Source organism: Haliotis cracherodii, unplaced genomic scaffold (genome assembly GCF_022045235.1).
Source record: "Haliotis cracherodii isolate W230 unplaced genomic scaffold, xgHalCrac1.p SCAF_2, whole genome shotgun sequence".
NCBI lineage: Eukaryota > Metazoa > Mollusca > Gastropoda > Lepetellida > Haliotidae > Haliotis > Haliotis cracherodii.
Genome location: NW_027266275.1, coordinates 58,353,583 through 58,379,818, shown reverse-complemented (window position 1 = coordinate 58,379,818; position 26,236 = coordinate 58,353,583). Strand labels below are relative to the sequence as shown.

At 39.1% G+C, this 26,236-nt stretch overlaps 1 protein-coding gene across 3 annotated transcripts in view; it reads right to left on the bottom strand.

The window, feature by feature from the left end:
- The window catches only part of LOC139468286 (zinc finger MIZ domain-containing protein 1-like), a 412,922-nt gene that overhangs the window by 316,119 nt on the left and 70,567 nt on the right, over positions 1 to 26,236 (bottom strand). For all 3 annotated transcript variants that reach the window (XM_071250157.1, XM_071250160.1, XM_071250161.1), the window contains exon 2: positions 17,140 to 17,187. The gene's annotated coding sequence lies outside the window, so the exon portion shown is untranslated. The remainder of the gene's footprint in view (positions 1 to 17,139; positions 17,188 to 26,236) is intronic.

The following is a 26,236-nucleotide window of genomic DNA, read 5'->3' as shown; positions in this document are numbered from 1 at the left end:
GGTCAATGGAATCTGGATGACAAGCAAAATCTCACATATCAAATCTAAAGATCAATTCTCATGAAGAAGGTCAGCCAAACCTTTTATGCATCATCCAATTTGAAACAGTTTTTCTGGAATTCTTCATTTAATTTTCTTCAAAACTGAGAAATTCTTGCCAATCATATCAATCGAGATTCTCCATATTTCGTTTTTGAACTCATTTAATTACAGGGTCGAATGCACCATACTGAATACCTCTCAATTAACGAATAAAACATTCGATTGGAATCAGACAAAAAACAAACATGACGCCCTCGTGAAACCGTGGCAACTGTCAAAGATTGAGATTACTTTCATGATGAAAGTGAGGCACCGTTTGTCCCAACCAACCACAATCAGTGTTGCCGCTACTACTGGTTCCACAACTAATTACCAATTAATGTTCACAATAGAACCTGTAATGACTCACAAAACAAGCGTGGACGTTTATCCACAGTGTCAATCATTCTAAAGGAAACTGATACTTTAAAGCCTTCTTTTACTTGACTTGTCCAATTTATTTCATTTTTGGCAAACATTCGGTTGTAGGGACGTGACATTTTCATTTGCCATCAGTAACATAATAGAATTATGCATCATGTTCCAACAATGTTCTTGAGAACTGACACATAATCTGAAGGATGGCCCAAATATTGTCCTGTCGAGTAAATAACTTGAAAAATTAACAACATGTTTCAAGTTTAACAATCTACCTGTCAACTTACAAGCCACTGAACTAGTTATCAGTCATTATCTTGTTTGTTTGTTTGTTTATTGTTTAACCCCGCACTCAGCAATATTCCAGCTATATGACAGCGGTCTGTAAATAATCGAGTCTGGTCCAGACAATCCAGTGATTGACATCATCAGCATCGATCCAAGCAATTGGGATATGATGACATGCATCAACCAAGTCAGCGAGCCTGACTACCTTGCTGAAGACCTATTCTACCCTGGATTTTCACAGGTCCATTATCTAGTATAAAATCTTCCTATTTCAGATGAAGACCTTAACTTTTGATAGGAATAATTAGATATGTCAGATACATTTAAAGATATATTTGTATTATTATAAGAATTATTTTTCTGTATCTAAGAAGGATAAACACAATTGGGATACAATGACATGCATCAACCAAGTCAGCGAGCCTGAACACGCAATCCTGCTAGTCACCTCTTACGACAAGCATGGGTGCTGAGACCGATTCTAAGCCAGATCTTAATTGGTTCATTGAAATTACTGAACAACTATCATACTCCTTAAGGACTAACCTTTAAATATTGTCTAGTGGCTTGAATCCATCAGTGATTCACCCTACCGCAGGCTGAGGACTTCCTAGGAACAGGCATGTGTCAAATGATTTAAGGTGTTACTGGTATAGTGCAGTCTGAATAAACTAGGCCTGTGTGGGACTGAAAGTATAGTCTGGTTTCGACAGAGTTCTGTTCTGAACTAATCAGACAATAGCATGAGTATATGTATATGTCCCTTGAACTCTCATGATATGAACACACAAGATCAAAGATACTGTAACACAAAAAGTCAGTATTTACACTATTTACCTATAATCTGGAGTGATAGAAGCACGGAGCTGTCACGTTTTACCAGATTATAAATTCAAAAAGTAAATTTGGGACTGTAATTTGGTCCAGTATTGACCGATCCCAATTTGTCAGGGTCTGGTTTTGACAGATTCAACTGTATACAGAACCATAGGTCAACTGGTTTCAGCTTTCCACCTATGTGAGTGAGTGAGTGAGTGAGTGAGTGAGTTAGCGAACGAGTTGTGCTTAACACCACTTTTAACAGTATTCCAGATATATCACGGCATGTGAGCTTAATGTGGGAGGAAAGCCTGAAGATAATCAACCATCAGCTGTTCTCCCAAGATAATCAACCATCAGCCGTTCTCCCATGATAATCACTCATCAGCTGTTCTCCCTTGATAATCAATCATTAGCTGTTAACTCAACATAACATAATCACCCATCAGTTCACCCAAGAAAATCAACCATTAGTTCACCCAAGATAATCAACCATCAGTTCACCCAAGAAAATCAACCATCACTTAACCTAAGATAATCAACCATTAGTTCACCAAAGATAATAAACAATCAGCTGTTTACCCAAGATAATCAACCATCAGTTCACCAAGATAATCAACCATCAGTTCACCAAGATAATCAACCATCAGTTCACCAAGATAATCAACCATCAGTTCACAAAGATAATCAACCATCAGTTCACAAAGATAATCAACCACCAGTTTACCAAGATAATCAACCACCAGTTCACCAAGATAATCAACCACCAGTTCACCAAGATAATCAACCATCAGTTCACCAAGATAATCAACCATCAGTTCACTAAGATAATCAACCACCAGTTTACCAAGATAATCAACCACCAGTTCACCAAGATAATCAACCATCAGTTCACAAAGATAATCAACCACCAGTTTACCAAGATAATCAACCACCAGTTCACCAAGATAATCAACCACAAGTTCACCAAGATAATCAACCATCAGTTCACAAAGATAATCAACCATCAGTCCACAAAGATAATCAACCACCAGTTTACCAAGATAATCAACCATCAGTTCACAAAGATAATCAACCACCAGTTTACCAAGATATTCAACCATCAGTTCACAAAGATAATCAACCATCAGTTCACAAAGATAATCAACCACCAGTTCACCAAGATAATCAACCACCAGTTCACCAAGATAATCAACCATCAGTTCACCAAGATAATCAACCACCAGTTTACCAAGATAATCAACCACCAGTTCACCAAGATAATCAACCATCAGTTCACTAAGACAATCAACCATCAGCTGTTGACCCTGTACATTTCCAACCGATCATCTTGTCAACCGCCAACTTCTAAGTAATGCCTATCAAACAAGTTCTATGGTGTCACCTTGTAACCCTGACCATCATACAGTGTAAGTCTTTCAACCCGGGGAACACTAAATGCATGACAGCTCTAGATGTCTGGGTTGTGTGATACTGTCCATCTGCAATGCCTCAACTAGTGACCATGGAGCTTGTCTAAGGTTTATAATCACATCAAGTCCAGCAATATGGTAACTTAAGTCCAGGAAACAACTAAATGTCTTACAATGTTAACCATCAGAGTCAAGCCAATGCCAAACCCGTAGTTCAGAAGCTAGCCATCTTCACCCCAACTAAATTAAGGCATTAACAATTGAATTGGACTTTTCAGCAATCAAGTTTGAGCAACTGTCAGCTTTAAAACCCTACTTGAAAACAACTAGTAACATTAGAACTCAGACACTAAATAACTTAAGTTTGAAAGACATTTCAAGCAGTAGCCATCTTGTAAGCAACTGATGCTACCAAACACTATGGATTCTAAATAACAAGGCTGGCTATTGGAGGTCTAACCCTATTTGAAGCAATTGGTAAGACGTGAACCTCAGGATCATAAACATCTCAGCCTTGACAATTGGTTGGCTCCGACCCTATAAACATCTCTATCTCATCGATCAATCAGGGCAGTATTCAATTACCATGTTGTTGTCGTTTTCAGAGTTGTAACTTTCATTAGCTGCTGTATCCCAGCTGTCTCCCAGAATCAATTCCCATCCTGATTATAATAATCAATATCAGTCAGCCATCCCACTTGCACTCTGAATACCGGCACCATCTAGAGCCATGACACTTTATCAGTCGACTTGATATACAGCTAATATCTCCTTACAATATTTAATCCTGCTGTACATATAGGACATCGCTTCAGTGTCTGCTACTCACTAGACCACGCAGAAACTGAAATGAATGCTAGCCCACTGCCCATGACTAGTATGATGCTTAAAGGTCTTGTGTAACATATAAGGCTCTAATTCTTCTGGCTGGTTTAATTTCACAGATACTAATTTCAATTAGTTATTTGTGATTTATGCAGCAATTTTTTAAGTTTTAATGATGACTTGTCACAAAGGATTGCAAGGTTGTCTATATGAAGTCTCTCAGTTATAGATGCGGTCAGGTAGCCTAGTGGTTAAAGCGTTCGCTCATAAAGCCGAAGACCCGGGTTCGATTCCCAACATAGGTACAATGTGTGAAGCCCATTTCTGGTGTCCCCTGCCGTGATGTTGCTGAAATATTGCTTAAAGCGGCGTAAAAACCATACACACTCACTCACTTACTCTCTCAGTTCTATCATGGCATGTCAGTTTAATGGGGAGGAAAGCCCATGTGATACAGGTCACAGCAGTGTATAACAGAGTTTGTTGTTTAACACTGCACACAGCAATATTCTAGCTTTATCAAGCTGGCCTGTAAATAATCTTGACAAACCAATGATTGATATTATGAACAACTTCCCACGGATATTATGACGAACTATTAAATGTTTCCAACTTCTTGTCCATCTGGTCAATGAACAGGAGTGGCTATTGTAATCTTTTAACCACTGCTGTGGTATTCAAGTAAAGGGTTCATACACAATAAGTCTGACAAATTTCAATGACTTTTCCAGGCTAGTACGCCAGGTTTCCATGTTACAAATTTTTAAAAATTAACAATTTATTTACTCAATTGATTCAAACTTTACCTTCTTTTTTTTCGTCACTGCATTTATTTTCCTGTCATTAATAGATCAGAAGAAAAGAAAAAAAAAACTGGTATGAAAATATTATTTTGTCTGTGACTTCATAACAATGGGCTATTTTATATATATCATAAAGGAAGTATTACATTCCCAGAGAGACATCCTTGCATTATTTGTCATGTCAAAACCTAACACTTCTGTTTTAAATGGAATAAAAGTGTTCTAAATAGTCTTGTGAAAAATATATCTTTCATGTTATAACCTCCATCAAACTTGATGTGTAGGACATGCTAATTATTGATATTTCAACTTGTCAGCTGTCCGAATTAAGCCATTGACAATGACAATGCATAGTTAACTGGATCAATCATCACCCTGCTACTGATGAAGCAGTTTACAATGCCACATCCACAACAGTTTCTAATACTGCATCCACAAAACCTTTGATGTCCATAGGGGAACCCGAGTGGCCCCGTTGTCTAAGGCACCGCAATTCGCTGTGCAAAGTTGTGTCCCTTGGACATGCCAGAAACATGTGATCGTGAGTTCAATTTGTGGTTTGCCCAAATTATGTTTCTAGGTTTGTCAGCCAAATATCCGTGCTTGAGGGTTTCACGAAAGTGGTAAACATCTGAGACCTGCATCACTCAATCACTCACATAACCAAATAATGTTGATATGTTCTGTGTTTTAACATTGAATGAAAGTTGACCTTTGAATGCATCATATAACGAAATAATCGGTTGACTAATATTTCACATAATATTGTTCAGGCAAATGTCCGGTCATTTGTTTTATTCTTGATAAAAAACAAGTCTGATCTGAAATTTGCATGTGTTCAATACTTATGATATTCATGGCATAATTTTTATAGAATAACGGCGCATTATGTATAAATGTAATCAGAATCTCAAATATATCAAGATAAAGTCTGATAAAGCAGCAGAGGTCCATGGCTTGATGATTAATGATGTATTTGATAAACAGACACAAGACTGAGGTTTTATTTATTTTATTTACAAAAACTATGTATTTAACTGACAACCATATCTTAAGGTAATAAAAGTGCATCACCTTAAAAAAACATTTTAAAGTGCACTACTTTTATTTGTAGACCTGGTCATTGCATGTAAAAATATCTATAAAGAAATACTATCAAAACACTGAATACACATGTTCATACATTAGTGCCATAGCACTGTAGCTCACCTGGATATCTAGTCAACAGTTACAATGTAAACAAAGACAATGTTGCTGTCAGCATTGATATAAAAAATGTTCTGCATAAATGCTGAGGACTAAACACTAACATGTAATGAATTAAAAAAATATGACTGAGTATGTTTTTACACCACTTTTAGGAATATTCTAGCAATATCACGGCAGGGCTTCACACATTGTACCCAAGTGGGGAATCGAACCCTGATTATTGGCTAGACGAGCAAATTAAGGCCTGAACCACTACTCTACCCCACTGCCCCCATACAAATACATGTCAAAGTTCAGCTCCTTCAGCAAAATATGTCTTAGGAGAGAATTTAAGAACATGGTTAAAGATTTCAGATTTCAGGTATTGCATTAAATGAAACATATGTGATGAAATGAACCAAATGCCAAATTTCATTACATTTTGAACAAAAATGGCGGAGTAATGACCATAAATAGATTTTTCAATATGACTGATGTGGCAGAAGGGATTTATACCTCTTGAATAAATTGAGTGTTTTCATTGGTGGGAACAAGCATGTGACACTTCAGCTTCATTGGTCTTGTGGTTTCTGAGGAGATGCTCGTTTACAGTGTGAGGAAATATAATGTAGTTTGAGAGGGCTCAGGAGCATGGCCGAAGCGTGTGGGTAAAACAAGGGTCAAAATTTAAAATATAAAAAAAACAGAACCTGTGTGTTGAGCCCCACTACAAACTATTTATATACTAAATTTCATTACATATTGAACAACATGCATGAGAAATTGCCACAAGGAGTTTCAACTTGCTGTAAGGTCAGAGTTTGCTGCAAAGGTCAAATCAAGGTCAGAATTTTAATTACAGTAGAACACAGATATAACGAACTAGAAGGGACTGGAGAAATCACTTTGATATATACATTGTTCGTTATATACATTTTCTCTTGGAGAAAACAAAACACAATACACACAATTGCAGCATTGACTTGGTTTACCAATGATCTCTTCATAGCATTCAATTAATAACATTTAATAACATTAAATTCGTAACATTTTAGAACATTTTTTATTAAATATGTATTAAGCATATCTTGGTTTACAAATGGGGAGATGTGTAATCGGTGATTTTTCTCTGGTTTTGTTTTGCTGACTGCATATGTGAAGCTGCATCTTTGAAATCAGACAAAGTATCGAATGATGTCATCTCAGTTGATAAGTCCAATTACATGTACAGATATGCTTAACATAAAGCAAGTTTAGCGAGGTTGAATCATCACCGATGATTGTGTTGATTCGCCAATTGACAGTGACACTTGACATTGAGTGAGATTTCTCAGTTCGTTATGCTCGTCACTAATTAGTGGTATTTGGGCTTGTCGGGGATCAGAGATTAGTCTGCTATATACGTAAGTTCGCTGTAGACAGTTTGTTATGTACGTAAATTTTATATATCATATAGAAGATATAAATTGGGGATTTTGTAACAGTTCATGGTATCTGTTTGGTTGTTCTATCCATGTTCTACCTTATTGCAAGAAAACAGAACATATATGTTGAAACCCACTGCTTAATACACATGTACCAAATTTCATTCAATTCTGAAAAAGAACAGCTAAGTAATAGCCGAAAATAGTGGTTGCCGTGGCAGCTATTTAAACCACCATTGGTGGCTACAAGAAATCTTAGCTTCATCATTCCAGTGGTTTCTGAGAAGAAGATGTTGACAAAGGACGAAGGACGACAGACAACATAACATGAGCTCACTTGACTTTCAGCCAGTTGAGACAACAATGCAAAGTTGAAAAAACTGTCTTTCTTTGGCCCAAAATCGTCAACATTGGTAAAGAGTTTAATCTATCAAGAAATATCACCAATCTGCACCAGAGAGAGAGAGAGAGAGAGAGAGAGAGAGAGAGAGAGAGAGAGAGAGAGAGAGAGAGGTCATTTCCAATTGTCAAAAATGTTTATTTTACAAGAAAAATATATTCTTGGGGATTCAGGGTTAGAATAGGGCCCAGGATCCAAGAATTGTCATCACAGGCGACTAAATAGATCGGGTGGTCAGTCTTTGGGGCTTGGTTGTTTCCCAATAGCGTGGATTGATGCTCATGATGTCAATCAGTGGATTGTCGGGTCAGAACTACATATAATGTGATATATTTTGAAACTGTCAATACCTTACTGAAAAATTACATATTTTAGACAAGAGTCATCAGTTGACATATCCCCCCCGATCTGTCGCAATTCGAAAAGGAGTTTGGCTACCTATACCCTACTTTTGATTCATTGCAGTTGGATACCTTCAGTTCAGTGAAGAAAAAGATAATGCTTTTCAGTATTTTTTAAGATCCCAAATCATCGAAAGGCACCAGATCACCACTAGGCTGATCTGTATAGCAAGTTTCATCAAGAAATATTCAAAGGTTTGGGAAACGAGCACTGCCCTCATTTTCAGCGTAGGTCACACTAGTCCTCAAGAATTTTTTTTGAAGAAATAAAATCCCAAATCATCAAAAGGCACCAGTTCACCAATAAACTGATCTGTATAGCAAGTTTCATCTACAAATATTCATTGGTTTTGGAGTTCTACTCCGGAAGCGAGCACTACCCTCATTTTAAGTCAAACTTGTCACCATGGAAACAAAAAATATAAAAAATATTCTTACCAAATCATCAAGACACCAGTTCACATAGACTGATCTGTTTTGCAAGTTTCATTCACAAATATTCAACAGTGTTGAAGTTCTGTTCCGGAAACAAGCACTACCTTCATTTTCAATGAAGTGAAACTAGTCCTCATGAAAACAAACCACCAAAAGGCACCAGTTCACAACTAAACTGATCTGTATAGCAAGTTTCAAAACCGGAAACAGACAACGGACATGCATATGCTGATCATTTTTCAAACCCGGGGTATAATAAGTGAGTTTAGTTTAACGTCACTTTTAACAGTATTTCCGCTACATCCAGAGCTACACATAACCTGCAATTACTTTCAATTAACTTGCGTACAGAAACGCATGCATTAAATGAAAAACTCAATTGTTTGAAAACAGCATGCGTAAACGTGTGTATAACAGTGCTAATTTCCGAAACACAATTACAAGCTAATTTACTTTCCGAGTCAAGCCTATATTTAGAACCGTTATATAAATCTAAAACATTATTTCATTTTTTTAAAATCTCAAAATGCTTACTCATTTTGGGAAAAACGGACTAGAGTGATGAATGGATGAGTGAAAAATTATTGTTTACCCAGTGAAAAATGTAATAACCCAATTAAAAAAGAAACCTTAGCGTAAAAACTCAAATGCTCAAAAAGTTATCTGGAGCTCTGTACATCTCGGAATGTCATCTTGATATGGAAGAAAAGCCTGCAATGACAAACCTAGAAACTTAAGTAGAGTGAACCAGGATTCAACCCAGTTTTTGGCATACTCAAGGGACGCAACTCTGCAGAGAAATTCGCCTCCCGGGGACTGCCCCACCAGTGTCCAATCAGACGATATCATCCCCTGTGTAATTCGGCCCGTGTCTAACCAAAACGTTGATGTAACAAGATACCTTCTTGATTCTCAAACTAAACTGTGGATGATTGACAATATTTTCACACTGAATCTAACATTTTATAGGGCAGACTTTAATCAAACTATCATTTTCCTGTCTGGTATTGGACAAGTAGCCAAGGAATGGCACCTCTGTTTTATATCAGTATTTTGATAATTGCAAAGATCAAATGGCATTTCGACACTGTATTGTTCTAGACTGGTTGAGATGAAAATCAACACACCACTGCAGTAGAAGCAGGTTTGGTTGGCAATTCTGTGGAGGCAAGAGTCAATGTGAATGTTGTTTAACATCACAGGCATCATTATTCCAGCTATTTTACTTCAGAAAATCCAGTGGTCGAAATTATGAGCAACATCTATAGTGATCAGGTACAACGACATACAATCAACCAAATCATTGAGCCTTACCATACGATACACAATCAACCAAATCATTGAGCCTTACCTTATGATACACAATCAACCAAATCATTAAGCCTTACCATACGATACACAATCAACCAAATCATTGAGCCTTACCATACGATACACAATCAACCAAATCATTGAGCTTTACCTTATGATACACAATCAACCAAATCATTAAGCCTTACCATACGATACACAATCAACCAAATCATTGAGCTTTACCTTATGATACACAATCAACCAAATCATTAAGCCTTACCATACGATACACAATCAACCAAATCATTAAGCCTTACCATACGATACACAATCAACTAAATCATTGAGCCTTACCATACGATACTCTATCTACCAAATCATTAAGCCTTACCATCTGATACACAATCAACCAAATCATTAAGCCTTACCATACGATACACAATCAACCAAATCATTGAGCCTTACCATACGATACACAATCAACCAAATCATTGAGCCTTACCATATGATACACAATCAACCAAATCATTGAGCCTCACCATACGATACACAATCAACCAAATCATTGAGCCTTACCATACAATGCACAATCAACCAAACCATTGAGCCTTACCATACGATGCACAATCAACCAAACCATTGAATCTTACCATACGATGCACAATCAACCAAATCATTGAATCTTACCATATGATACACAATCAACCAAATCATTGAGCCTCACCATACGATACACAATCAACCAAATCATTGAGCCTTACCATACAATGCACAATCAACCAAACCAGTGAGCCTTACCATACGATGCACAATCAACCAAATCATTGAATCTTACCATACGATACACAATCAACCAAATCATTGAGCCTTACCATATGATACACAATCAACCAAATCATTGAGCCTTACCATACGATCCATTTTAATCTCTCCTTAAAACAAGCAGTGTTTAACACTGCATTCAATAGCATCATGGCTAGATATACAACACCAGACGTGGACATAATAATTCAAAATATGTCTGAAATCAATATCTAATTTATAAGGATGCCTTTAAATGTATTAAAAAAATTCCATTTGTACATCGCCACCGTCACCCTAGAAGAAAAAAGTAAAGCCAAGCTATGGATTAAATTCTACTATCTTGGCTGGTAAAAATAAAAACAGGTTTCAGGTTGGACAAGATTACTTTTATATCTATAGGTCCTGGGAACATGAGTGGTGGCTATACCAGTCAATAGCGTCTCTGATTCACCAACCCCGCATCCCGAACCCTGCAAAGATTTCCTCTCTGATAACAATCAGTGTATCAGACAGAGGTCATCATGTACAATTTCCACCATTCGTAAGAACTCGCCTGCCAAACTGTTTTTCCAAAACCTTTTTAATAAAGCTAATCCTCCAGTCTCCATCCGAATCAAAAGCTTGGCCAATGTTTAAACACGAATGTGCTAACAATGATTGCTAGAAACCAGAGATAAATCTATACACTTTCAATTAAAAAAGGACACTGATATTGATTAATGGACAATTAAAACATAGACACTGTTCAGACCCAAGACTCAAACGAGCAGCCAAGGTTGTTTAAACATGCACTGTAGCAAGAGTGAAAAGGATTGAATAGAAACCATCTTAAATATTTAATGACAACTTCTACTTGTTAATGACAACTACAAGACAAACAAGGACTGCTTTACTCTTGAGTGCTACCAACCCTGCGTTCAATAACAGACATGGCACTCCATTAGCTTGTGCCAATATTATATCACTTCCATGAAAATACATTGACCTTATTAGTGTGTGGGTTCAAATAGCTTGGACTATCTAACCATGGGTGATCAAAATCTGTTGCTCTTGACGTGATTTTTTTTGTTCTGTAAAATATGTAACAAAATTAGTTAACAATATTTTCCATGTGGCTTCAAATAGCTTGGACTATCTAACCATGGGTGATTACACAAGAGTTAGACAAATCCCCCCAGCCCCCACAAATTCCGACCAAATCATCATGATTATGGACACATGGACGGACCGATGGACCGACAGATGAGGCAACAACTATATCCCCTTATTATATGCAGGGGTATAAAAAAGTGTTACTCTTGATGTGATTTAATGCCACATACATAAGTAACAAAACCATGTCACCATGTTTTTGTTTTGATCAATGAAATGATAATATATACTCAAGCGATGATGAACAGTAAGAAGAAATTATTTTTTATTCCTGGTTTTACCAATATTCAATTACATACATTTTTCATTTAATTTTTGTCATAAATATCTTATCAGGATAGATGATATACAAAAATGGTCATTTGTATTCTTTTCAACAAAATTTACCATTTATGGCGCCAGTATTCCTGGGGAAGTATCACTGTGGAAAGAAACCTATACTCAAAATCCATTATTGAATTTGACATAAATCTATTTCAAAATTTATCCTTGGAAACAATTATCCAAGCAAATTTTATAGAAGCAGTAAAAAAATTTACCTTTCAGCATGGCAAACTAATGAGAATCCAAGTGACATGCACAAGATGTCCTGGGTGTCATTGTACAAAGCGATCTCAGCGCTAAGGTGATCGCAACTCCCATACCTTAAGATAGACTTACGAGTCATAGCGCTAAGGTTGTTCTGTACAACTGCACACTGGAAAAGTGAGTGAGTGAGTGAGTGAGTGAGTGAGTGAGTGAGTGAGTGAGTGAGTTGGGTATAAAGCTACATTGAACAGAATTCCAATTCTATCACAGCATGTCACTTTTATCTTGGCAGATTATACTCTTGACCAATTGACCATTTGGAACCAAAGAAAGGCATTTCGTTCAACATGCATTGTTGACTCAACTGACTGAAAGTCAAGTGAGCTCATGTCATGTTGTCTGTCGTCCGTCGTCCTTTGTCAACATCTTCTTCTCAGAAACCACTGGAATGATGAAGTTGAGATTTCTTGTAGCCACCAATGGTGGTTTAAATAGCTGCCACGGCAACCGCTATTATCGGCTATTACTTAGCCATTCTTTTTCAGAATTGAATGAAATTTGGTACATGTGTATTAAGCAGTGGGTTTCAACATATATGTTCTGTTTTCTTGCAATACAGTAGAACATGGATAGAACGAACATTGATAGAACGAACAAACGAATACCATGAAATGTTACACAAATCCCCAATTTATCTCCACTATATTATCATATAAAATTTACGTACATAACAAACTCTCTACTGCAAACTAACATCTATAGCAGCCTAATATCTGATCACTGACATGCCCAAATACCACTAATTAGTGACGTGCATAACGAACTGAGAAATCTCACTCAGTGTCAAGTGTCACTGTCAATTGGCTATACGCAATCTGCGAATCAACACAATTATCGGCAACGTTTCAACCTCTCTAAACTTGCTTTATGGTAATCTTACCTGTACATGTAATTGGACTAATAAGTTAAGATGACATCATTCGATCAAGTCAATTTCTTCTATGACATCAGGTTTTTACCGATATACTGCAAATTACCATTTATGTTCAAAAGTAATAAAATTCTGGACATTTTAAGTGGTTATACATAAGGTGTTTTTCTCTGTTCGTGAGTTTTCCTCCCACATGAATTTATCAAAAATTTTTAATCACATAAAATTTATGTGACTACAGGTGTGACAGAGATAGAAATGCTGCTAGTTCTCTGTTTATAGTGAGTGAATGTGGTTTAACACCGCTTTCAGCAATATTCCAGCAAAATGACAGCGGGGGAGGGCAGAAATGGGCTTCACACATTGTACCCATGTCGGGAATCGAACCCGGGTCTTCGGCGTGACAAGCGAATGCTTTAACCACTAGGCTACCCGACTGCCCCTTCTCTGTTAATAGGTCACTGAGGGATATTATGAGTAGGAGTCACAATAGAGTGAGAGGCTATTGGTTAGTAAATAAAATGTGTATTTCAACCCATGCAAATAGGGTAGGATAGTTGTCTTTTCTTCTCTGATTTGTTTGTTTGTTTGTTGTTTAATGCCGCACTCAGCAATATTCCAGCTGTATGATGGCAGTCTGTAAGTAAACTAGTCTGGACCAGACAATCCAGTGATTGATGTCATGAGCATTGATCCACGCTATTGGACATTCATCAACCAAGTCAGCGAGCCTGACCACCTGTTCCCGTTAGTTGCCTCTTACAACAAGCATAGTTGCCTTTTATGGCAAGCATGGGTTGCAGAAGACCGATTCTACCCCAGGGCCCTGATCCATAAGCCGATCTTAGCGCTACGATCATCGTAAGCCTATGTCAAAGTATGGGAGTTACGATCATCTTAACGCTAAAATCGCTTTGTGGAACGGGGCCCTGGTCTTTACGGGTTCTTTTCTTCTTTGAAAAACAGTTATTTGCAGTGTATCGGTAAAAACCTGCTGTAAAATTGACAAATTGACTGGATTATCTATAGTGAAGCACAACAAATTTACGCCAATTGCATAAAATGGGAAGATACCAGGTGGGGATAAAATCCATGGTGCAGCTCGAGAAAAGTCAATAAATATGGTAAAGGGTTTCCAATATTAGGGTCAGTTATGGAACCAGAAACCTATTTTGGGGGGCGCCTTATGTGTGTGCTCGGACCTGGTGTTCATGCAATCAACCACCGGTTTGTCCGGCTATCGGTTTGAGTATTCACAGGTTCCCTTGACATGGTAGATTATTGTGGGCCTAAATATAAAAATTTACTAACATTTTGCGAACCATTCAGTATTTGGTTATTGAGGCCACTAATGTGTGAGGTTTTTTTGTTTCATTTTTTTGTGCTTTACAAAGTGAAAAACTGGCAGAACAACAAAGGAGATCCTCTTCATCATCATCATTGAGATCATCATCATCATCATTGAGATCATTATCATCATCATCATTGAGATCATTATCATCATCATCATTGAGATCATTATCATCATCATTATTGATATCATTATCATCATCATCGTCATTGAGATCCTCTTCATCATCATCATCATTGAGATCATCATCATCATAATCATTGAGATCATTATCATCATCATCATTGAGATCATCATCATCATCATCATCATCATCAAGAAACCTTATAGTTTGGAGGAGGACAGGAAGAAAACCTTAATCACTCATGACACTCATGACAGTTCATTCAATTTCATCCAGCAAGACTGAACAGAAAACCAATAAAAACACAAAACAATCATTACAACTTTATGTTTATTGCAATCGCCCATGAAGACACCAATATAATAATCTAGGTAAATAGCTGTAAAACAAAGGGGATCTATTTCCTAAAATCTGTTTTCAGATAGCATTACCAAAACATAGCCATTTAGTCCCTCTTCTAATAGAAAAACAGCATAATGGCCATAAATAAGTCACCACCCAACCGGACGTATTCCATCTCAGCACCGCAAAATCAATTAATATGTATGAAACTATAGAGCCATCAGCAAGCAAATGTTATTTATGACAAAAGCCAACAGCTTGCCCCGATTCATTCCTTCTTATTGGTCACTAAAAGGCTCCATCCCCACGAAACGGCACACTTTTATCCCTTGTATTGAAAACGAGAACGGCCTCTCTCTTTCTGTTAAGTCTTTACGTAACAACTTTGCCGAAACAATTTCCCAACTCGTGTGATTTTCCCAATGCATACAATCCTTGCAAACATTGCACATGGAGCATTAATAGTCTTTTTGGATGAGCCTAATAGGTTATCAATACCTTAACCCTATCCCAATCAATGTTAACCCCTTATCAAGGTATTTACTATTTAAATCATAAAGTCATCAGCCGAAGAAGGACATATAAAATGGCTTCACATCGACACCGTCAACTGGAAAGAGACAATTATCTAAATTTGTTTACTCTTCCACATGTCCTTTATTAGGCTACAGTATTGGCGTAGGCTGTGAATTTCCGATGACAACAATAGAATTTTGCGGAGAGCGGCAAGTGAGAACTCGGCGAGGTTATCGATCATGAAGACTAGTGTGGGCTGGGAAGAAGCATTTGTTAACATTTTCATAATCTTGTAAAATCTTAAGCAGGTTTGTTTGCCGCGAGGGACCTTCTCTGTGGAAGAAGCGCCTCGCAACTTCTTGATCGAGTGGCTTGGTCGAGTTTGACTTCCACGAGAAAAACAACTCGGACTGAAAATCTGCACGTCAATTAAATTTGCAGATATCACAGCGTTCAATATAGTTCCTTTCCGCTAAAGAGATCTGAGCCTGAATTTTGTTTTTGAATTTCAACAACATTTATTTTTCTAGAGCTTGATGACAGCTTTAACTGCACATAATTAACATTCTATGACATTAGATTAATGGCAATTTGTGTTTTTAAAACAGTGTTGGATAGTTTAAGGAACAGATATAATTTTAGCTTAGTATTCTCATAACCAAACATAGTTACACATGCCAACTATTTCTGAGATGTACAACTGTATAATTATTATGTAATGTATCTACTTCAACATTCACTATCTTCTATTTCTGTCCTGATCACGTCATACAATGTACCGTATTCGACATAATAAGCGTCCCGCTCTAATAAGCGCCCACAACAATATTTGCTTTTATATTGGCCAGTGAACAATCCAAATTAGCACCCCTTCCAACTGATCAATGTACACAAGACTTATTTATTTGTGTATAATACGCACACATGTGTTATATGCACCCTTAATTACGGGCAATTAAATTCTGGAAAATATATCTGTCGTGTATAATACACACAGACTTTTCTTTTGTATCATTTCAGACTGTCAGCATAAACCACGAAATTTACAATCTTTCAACTCTTTTTTTTTCACTTAAATTTTATTCTAATAAGAGCCCCCTATTTCTAATTTTGAGAGCGCCATGGGCGCTTATTGCATCGAATAAGGTAAATGTGAGTGAGTTGGCTAAAACACTGCTTTGAACAGTATTCCAGTATATAGTCAGCGTGTCTGCTTGAAGTGATGCAGGTCTCCGACATTTACCACTATGGTGCTTACGAACCTGGAAACATAATCAGGGCGAACTGGGATTCAAACCCACGATTATGGTTTCTGGCATGCAAAGTCAAAGGCTTCGTCCTTTCTTTGATCTACTTTAAGTTTTTTAGTAATGAAATCCACAAATAAATGTTTTTACAAAATCAAAATGTTTCATAATTCATATATTTGTATATGTCACCCAGTGGTGGTTCTGGGTTAGACTAGGTCCCCGACAATGGATGCTAGTGGTAAAAGGGATCGGGTAGTCAGACTCTAGTTCATTATCGCTCACACCATCAGTCACTGAATTGTCTGGTCCAGACTCGAGTATTTACAGCATGACTTCATATAGCTGGAATAATGCTGAGTGAAGCATTGAACAACAGGCAAACACAATTCCTTACCTGATTGCTGTTTTCAATCACTGCCAAGAAGATCAAAGGTCAACAAATCTGGAAAAGAAAGCAAGTTTGTACATAAATTTTCTAATACAATTTAATGTACATACATTTAATACATAAATTCATAGCTGTTACATATGTTAATGAACCACCTAGAATTCCTCTTCATGAATTATATTCACATTGCAAGAAAGAAAGGCTTCTTGTTCAGTATATGTCTATTACTTGGTTTCCAGAACATTTAAGTAGTTTAAGAATGGGTATGGTGAAAGTGTTCCTCCTCTGATTACTTGATGAAATTGCTACTGTATAATTCTACCCATCTTATAAAATTAAATCATTCGATATTCACATTTAAAATTTCAACATTTGGATAAGATTTGCTCAGATTGTGGATGCTAAAATGTACTGATGAAATTCATGTCTAGACGATGCTGGATCACCTTGTCTTCATCTTTACAACTGACAATGCGAAAAAGATGATGGAAGGGAGGTAACTCTGTTTTTCCATTTGTTTTTGTAAATGAAAGTTGCAAACCATCCAATGACAGATCAAACCCTCATATAGCCTATAATAATATAACCTTTAAAGAGATTATTTAAGTCTCTGATTTGATTTTATTGTAATAGGAACGGCTGTCACAGACAATGTCCCGTGCTTTGCGTTGTGTTCATCATCCTTAATCTACAGCCGACCTATTTCCCAGTTCTTTTGGGATGTAGAGGAGTGATTAGAAAAATAAATAAACAAAGTCAGAGTAACAAAATATAAAGTTTATTCAATAAATCAAGGAAACTCAAATTATAAACCTAACCCCCACCCTCAGAATCCTAACATTACCTAACAGGCCGTTTTGACCACTTTTCTACCCAGTCAGTTTGCCCTACATCACTCCCAAGATAATCCTGCACTACACTTCCGTAAAATATCCCCCGCCCCGCCCACTATCTTACCGGTTTCCCAAAGAGTCTTAACTCTACCAAATCTCTCTCATATTTTACTAAAGAACATTCGGACATAGATCCCTCCCACAGATCTACTCCGTCACGGAGTTATGAGTGGTGCGGTCACCTCACCTGTATCGATCAAACCGATAACGCAAGACAGTCTACCCCAGGTGTCAAGCCCCCTTATATTTGCCGTGCCAACCGACCTCTGACCTCTACCCGTACTCATCCTAGACGCGATTGGTCAACAATCCGCCCGTCACCCAATCAGAACGCTCCTATCAAACGCTCTGACCTGAACTTGAAACCAAAATGCACCCACGTGCCGACCATGCGATAGGAACCCAGCTGGAAATAAACATTTCCCCCATTCCACGGCCAAAAAGGTAAGTTTTAAAGGAATATAAGGGTGGTAAATTGATTACGAGTCACCGGGAGTACACGGCATAAGTTACGGTATTCTTTTTAATAAACTGTTGTTAATATTTTCATTACTGAAAATACGTTTCTGTCACATTATCAAATAATTTTTTTTTTTTTTAATTCCTTCAAATTCAAAAAGCATATTTAAAAGCTTGTAACTCCATACCATTTTCCTACCTTCACTTCACTATTGTGTCCCAAACATCTCCTACTCTTCCACAATACCAAACCATGGTCCCCTCCCAGTAGGTTATCGTATACTCTACCGCCCTACAAGTCTGCTGTTTTTCCTCTCTCTTTCAGCACATACTGGTAAGGTGGGTACCCAATCAATCTGAGAGGCAACTCTGAATGCTGTTTTACTCAACAGTAAGAACAGCTACATCACCACTGACAACAATAAATCATTCTGGACCAAGAAGACCAGTGTTTGACAGCATGAGCAACAATCCATATTCTGCATATCAAAGAGACATAGTGAATTGACATTAATGCCAAATACATGCTTACATCTTCTTGACCAGCTTCTCTATTTAAAGGCAATAAGACCTATGCTTCCTGGAATCTGCAAGGGCAGAAATGCATGAGGTACTGGGGATCTGTTCTATCTTAGAATCCCCACAGGGAGACAAGCATGAGGTACTGGGGATCTCTTTGTTTTAGAATCCCCACAGGGAGACAAGCATGAGGTACTGGGGATCTGTTTTGTCTTAGAATCTCCACAGGGAGACAAGCATGAGGTACTGGGGATCTGTTCTGTCTTAGAATCCCCATAGGGAGACAAGCATGAGGTACTGGGGATCTGTTTTGTCTTAGAATCCCCACAGGGAGACAAGCATGAGGTACTGGAGGTCTGTTTTGTCTTAGAATCCCCACAGGGAGACAAGCATGAGGTACTGGGGATCTCTTTGTTTTAGAATCCCCACAGGGAGACAAGCATGAGGTACTGGGGATCTGTTTTGTCTTAGAATCTCCACAGGGAGACAAGCATGAGGTACTGGGGATCTGTTCTGTCTTAGAATCCCCATAGGGAGACAAGCATGAGGTACTGGGGATCTGTTTTGTCTTAGAATCCCCACAGGGAGATAAGCATGAGGTACTGGGGATCTGTTCTATCTTAGAATCCCCACAGGGAGACAAGCATGAAGTACTGGGGATCTGTTCTTTCTTTGAATCCCCACAGGGAGACAAGCATGAGGTACTGGGGATCTGTTTTGTCTTAGAATCCCCACAGGGAGACAAGCATGAGTGACTGGAGGTCTGTTTTGTCTTAGAATCCCCACAGGGAAACAAGCATGAGGTACTGGGGATCTGTTTTGTCTTAGAATCTCCACAGGAAGAAAAGCATGAGGTACTGGGGATCTGTTCTGTCTTAGAATCCCCACAGGGAGACAAGCATGAGGTACTGGAGGTCTGTTTTGTCTTAGAATCCCCACAAGGAGACAAGCATGAGGTACTGGAGATCTGTTTTGTCTTAGAATCCCCACAGGGAGATAAGCCTGAGGTAATGGGGATCTGTTTTGTCTTAGAATCCCCACAGGAAGACAAGCATGAGGTACTGGGGATCTGTTTTGTCTTAGAATCTCCACAGGGAGATAAGCCTGAGGTACTGGGGATCTGTTCTGCCCTTGAACCCCCCTTTGGGACAAATATGGAGTGGTGACGTCTTCTACTCCAGAATCCCAAAAAGGGAAATAACTCTGAATCCAGGGGCCATCTTCAAGGGATGTTTGTGGGGCTGCATGTACATTTACCAGTATTTAGTACTTACAATTATCTGTACAATAAGGTGTGCTGCTGTTTATTTCTTCCAGGACAGTATCCAGTAACATACTGATGGTTTCTTGCATCACGAAAGAGTGGATAAATGAACATCGCTTAGCACCTCATTGGAACCACACACTTAACACTGATGTGATGTGAGGTGAAACAGGGTTTAACATTGCATTCAAGATTATTGCACATTCATATTTTATTAATATTTTATTCATGTTTTCTTTCACTATGTTTACATCAAATTTTTTGTAGACTGCACTAACTCACCGTTATTTACAGCAAGCACAGTCAAATTACCACTATTGACGCCTTGAAACAAACCTTAGTTGATAGAAAATGGATACATGGATCACGAATGCTATATTTTGACTTGTTAAAAAGGTGATATTTGTTGTAGTTTGACTATTATATGTCAACATATTGTTTTCGTGATTGAAATAGCAAACAAGCCTCAGCCTTATTCTTGCATATGAAACAATGCCTTGCACAAGTTAATACAAAATCAATGATAAATCATCATGTCTAGCGGAATGACTATTGTGTCTGATAATGTGGGGGTTGTCAATAGAACAGCATTATCACGAGGGACGTCTGTTCACCATGGATACCCCACTCAGACACATACTGACTCCGAGTCGACCAGTCATTGTTTCATCCCCTTAATGCTGGACGCCAGACAGGGTAACAACAAGTACCACCTTTGATTAGACATGGCCAGGGAGATCAAACAACCGACTTTCTGCTCTCTGGGCAGAGATTCTATCATTTGTCAGGTACCGGTACCTCAAAATCACTGATGCCCTGGTTGTGTTCTCCCACTGTCCATTGCTTGGTATCCAAGTGGTAAAATGGATTAATCCTGATCATACACCATTTGTCATACACGTCATAAGAACAAGACTTATAATAATTGCCACTTTTTAAAAACAATAAAATAAAATTTTAAAAATAAATGAAATAATTCTATTCTCTTGTTTTTATGAAAAAAAATGTTCACTTCTGTGTGTCAACATTAACAATAATATATATTGCATCAAAAAACACATTTTTTATACCGTTTCTTAATATTTTTGTATAAATTAAATATGCAAACTTACCTTTCACTTAACATAGGTTACAATACTTATGTCAAAACAAATAAATTTATTAACTTAATTTGTGATGAAAGCATGTGTCAATATTGCCACTTAGAATCACCCAATCGCTTTGCGGCAGAGGTGATATTGAAAGTGTCTGCGATCTGACTAAGGCAACTTTCTGCAAACCTGCCATGTTTGAGACAAATTCAGTTATCTCAGACACATATGCACAATTTAGTAAAAACATGTAAACTGAGAAAACTCAATATTCTCGTAAGAAGTTGAGGAGATTTACAAATATGAATTGTTTTCATGATCAAATGGTTCATTAGTTAATTCTATAGGTGTATGAAATAACACAATATTTTTTTCTTTTGTATCTGAGTAGTTCAATTAATTATTAAAACCATTAAATTCAAAAGTCTTTACTTATTTGATCCTAATTTTAGAGGATGAGTCTATTAGGCCTTCTCCATCACAACAGGGGAATCTCATATGTTTTGACAAGCCATCTCTCCTGCACTGTCTAACAACTGGGGTATCTGACAACTGGGGTATCTGACAACTGTGGTATCTGACAACTGTGGTATCTGACAACTGGGGTATCTGACAACTGGGGTATCTGACAACTGTGGTATCTGACAACTGGGGTATCTGACAACTGTGGTATCTGACAACTGGGGTATCTGACAACTGTGGTATCTGACAACTGGGGTATCTGACAACTGGGGTATCTGACAACTGGGGTATCTGACAACTGTGGTATCTGACAACTGGGGTGTCTGACAACTGTGATATCTGACAACTGGGGTATCTGACAACTGGGGTATCTGACAACTGGGGTATCTGACAACTGGGGTATCTGACAACTGTGGTATCTGACAACTGTGGTATCTGACAACTGTGGTATCTGACAACTGTGGTATCTGACAACAGGGGTATCAGACAACTGTGGTATCTGACAACTGGGGTATCTGACAACTGTGGTATCTGACAACTGGGGTATCTGACAACTGGGGTATCTGACAACTGGGGTATCTGACAACTGTGGTATCTGACAACTGTGGTATCTGACAACTGTGGTATCTGACAACTGTGGTATCTGACAACTGGGGTATCTAACAACTGGGGTATCTGACAACTGTGGTATCTGACAACTGTGGTATCTGACAACTGTGGTATCTGACAACTGGGGTATCTGACAACTGTGGTATCTGACAACTGTGGTATCTGACAACTGTGGTATCTGACAACTGTGGTATCTGACAACTGGGGTATCTGACAACTGTGGTATCTGACAACTGTGGTATCTGACAACTGGGGTATCTGACAACTGTGGTATCTGACAACTGTGGTATCTGACAACTGTGGTATCTGACAACTGTGGTATCTGACAACTGGGGTATCTGACAACTGGGGTATCTGACAACTGTGATATCTGACAACTGTGATATCTGACAACTGGGGTATCTGACAACTGGGGTATCTGACAACTGGGGTATCTGACAACTGGGGTATCTGACAACTGGGGTATCTGACAACTGTGATATCTGACAACTGTGGTATCTGACAACTGTGGTATCTGACAACTGGGGTATCTGACAACTGGGGTATCTGACAACTGGGGTATCTGACAACTGTGGTATCTGACAACTGTGGTATCTGACAACTGGGGTATCTGACAACTGGGGTATCTGACAACTGGGGTATCTGACAACTGGGGTATCTGACAACTGGGGTATCTGACAACTGGGGTATCTGACAACTGGGGTATCTGACAACTGGGGTATCTGACAACTGGGGTATCTGACAACTGTGGTATCTGACAACTGTGGTATCTGACAACTGTGATATCTGACAACTGGGGTATCTGACAACTGTGGTATCTGACAACTGTGATATCTGACAACTGGGGTATCTGACAACTGGGGTATCTGACAACTGGGGTATCTGACAACTGGGGTATCTGACAACTGTGGTATCTGACAACTGTGGTATCTGACAACTGGGGTATCTGACAACTGTGGTATCTGACAACTGTGGTATCTGACAACTGTGGTATCTGACAACTGGGGTATCTGACAACTGGGGTATCTGACAACTGTGATATCTGACAACTGTGGTATCTGACAACTGGGGTATCTGACAACTGGGGTATCTGACAACTGTGGTATCTGACAACTGGGGTATCTGACAACTGTGGTATCTGACAACTGTGGTATCTGACAACTGTGGTATCTGACAACTGGGGTATCTGACAACTGTGGTATCTGACAACTGTGGTATCTGACAACTGTGGTATCTGACAACTGTGATATCTGACAACTGGGGTATCTGACAACTGTGGTATCTGACAACTGTGGTATCTGACAACTGTGATATCTGACAACTGGGGTATCTGACAACTGTGGTATCTGACAACTGTGATATCTGACAACTGGGGTATCTGACAACTGTGATATCTGACAACTGTGGTATCTGACAACTGGGGTATCTGACAACTGGGGTATCTGACAACTGGGGTATCTGACAACTGTGGTATCTGACAACTGTGGTATCTGACAACTGGGGTATCTGACAACTGGGGTATCTGACAACTGGGGTATCTGACAACTGTGGTATCTGACAACTGGGGTATCTGACAACTGGGGTATCTGACAACTGTGATATCTGACAACTGGGGTATCTGACAACTGGGGTATCTGACAACTGGGGTATCTGACAACTGGGGTATCTGACAACTGTGGTATCTGACAACTGGGGTATCTGACAACTGGGGTATCTGACAACTGTGGTATCTGACAACTGGGGTATCTGACAACTGTGGTATCTAACAACTGGGGTATCTGACAACTGGGGTATCTGACAACTGTGGTATCTGACAACTGGGGTATCTGACAACTGTGGTATCTGACAACTGGGGTATCTGACAACTGGGGTATCTGACAACTGGGGTATCTGACAACTGTGGTATCTGACAACTGGGGTATCTGACAACTGTGGTATCTGACAACTGTGGTATCTGACAACTGGGGTATCTGACAAATGGGGTATCTGACAACTGGGGTATCTGACAACTGGGGTATCTGACAACTGTGGTATCTGACAACTGGGGTATCTGACAACTGTGGTATCTGACAACTGGGGTATCTGACAACTGGGGTATCTGACAACTGGGGTATCTGACAACTGGGGTATCTGACAACTGTGGTATCTGACAACTGGGGTATCTGACAACTGTGGTATCTAACAACTGGGGTATCTGACAACTGGGGTATCTGACAACTGTGGTATCTGACAACTGTGGTATCTGACAACTGTGGTATCTGACAACTGGGTTATCTGACAACTGTGGTATCTGACAACTGTGGTATCTGACAACTGTGGTATCTGACAACTGGGATATCTGACAACTGGGGTATCTGACAACTGGGGTATCTGACAACTGGGGTATCTGACAACTGGGGTATCTGACAACTGGGGTATCTGACAACTGTGGTATCTGACAACTGGGGTATCTGACAACTGTGGTATCTGACAACTGTGGTATCTGACAACTGGGGTATCTGACAACTGGGGTATCTGACAACTGGGGTATCTGACAACTGTGATATCTGACAACTGGGGTATCTGACAACTGTGGTATCTGACAACTGGGGTATCTGACAACTGGGGTATCTGACAACTGGGGTATCTGACAACTGGGGTATCTGACAACTGGGGTATCTGACAACTGTGGTATCTGACAACTGTGGTATCTGACAACTGTGGTATCTGACAACTGTGGTATCTGACAACTGGGGTATCTGACAACTGGGGTATCTGACAACTGGGGTATCTGACAACTGTGGTATCTGACAACTGGGGTATCTGACAACTGTGGTATCTGACAACTGTGGTATCTGACAACTGGGGTATCTGACAACTGTGGTATCTGACAACTGTGGTATCTGACAACTGGGGTATCTGACAACTGGGGTATCTGACAACTGGGGTATCTGACAACTGGGGTATCTGACAACTGTGGTATCTGACAACTGTGGTATCTGACAACTGGGGTATCTGACAACTGGGGTATCTGACAACTGTGATATCTGACAACTGGGGTATCTGACAACTGTGGTATCTGACAACTGGGGTATCTGACAACTGGGGTATCTGACAACTGTGGTATCTGACAACTGGGGTATCTGACAACTGGGGTATCTGACAACTGTGGTATCTGACAACTGGGGTATCTGACAACTGTGGTATCTAACAACTGGGGTATCTGACAACTGGGGTATCTGACAACTGTGGTATCTGACAACTGGGGTATCTGACAACTGGGGTATCTGACAACTGGGGTATCTGACAACTGTGGTATCTGACAACTGTGGTATCTGACAACTGTGGTATCTGACAACTGTGGTATCTGACAACTGTGGTATCTGACAACTGTGGTATCTGACAACTGGGGTATCTGACAACTGTGGTATCTGACAACTGGGGTATCTGACAACTGGGGTATCTGACAACTGGGGTATCTGACAACTGTGGTATCTGACAACTGGGGTATCTGACAACTGGGGTATCTGACAACTGTGGTATCTGACAACTGTGGTATCTGACAACTGGGGTATCTGACAACTGTGGTATCTGACAACTGGGGTATCTGACAACTGGGGTATCTGACAACTGGGGTATCTGACAACTGTGGTATCTGACAACTGGGGTATCTGACAACTGTGGTATCTGACAACTGTGATATCTGACAACTGGGGTATCTGACAACTGGGGTGTCTGACAACTGTGGTATCTGACAACTGGGGTATCTGACAACTGGGGTATCTGACAACTGGGGTATCTGACAACTGTGATATCTGACAACTGTG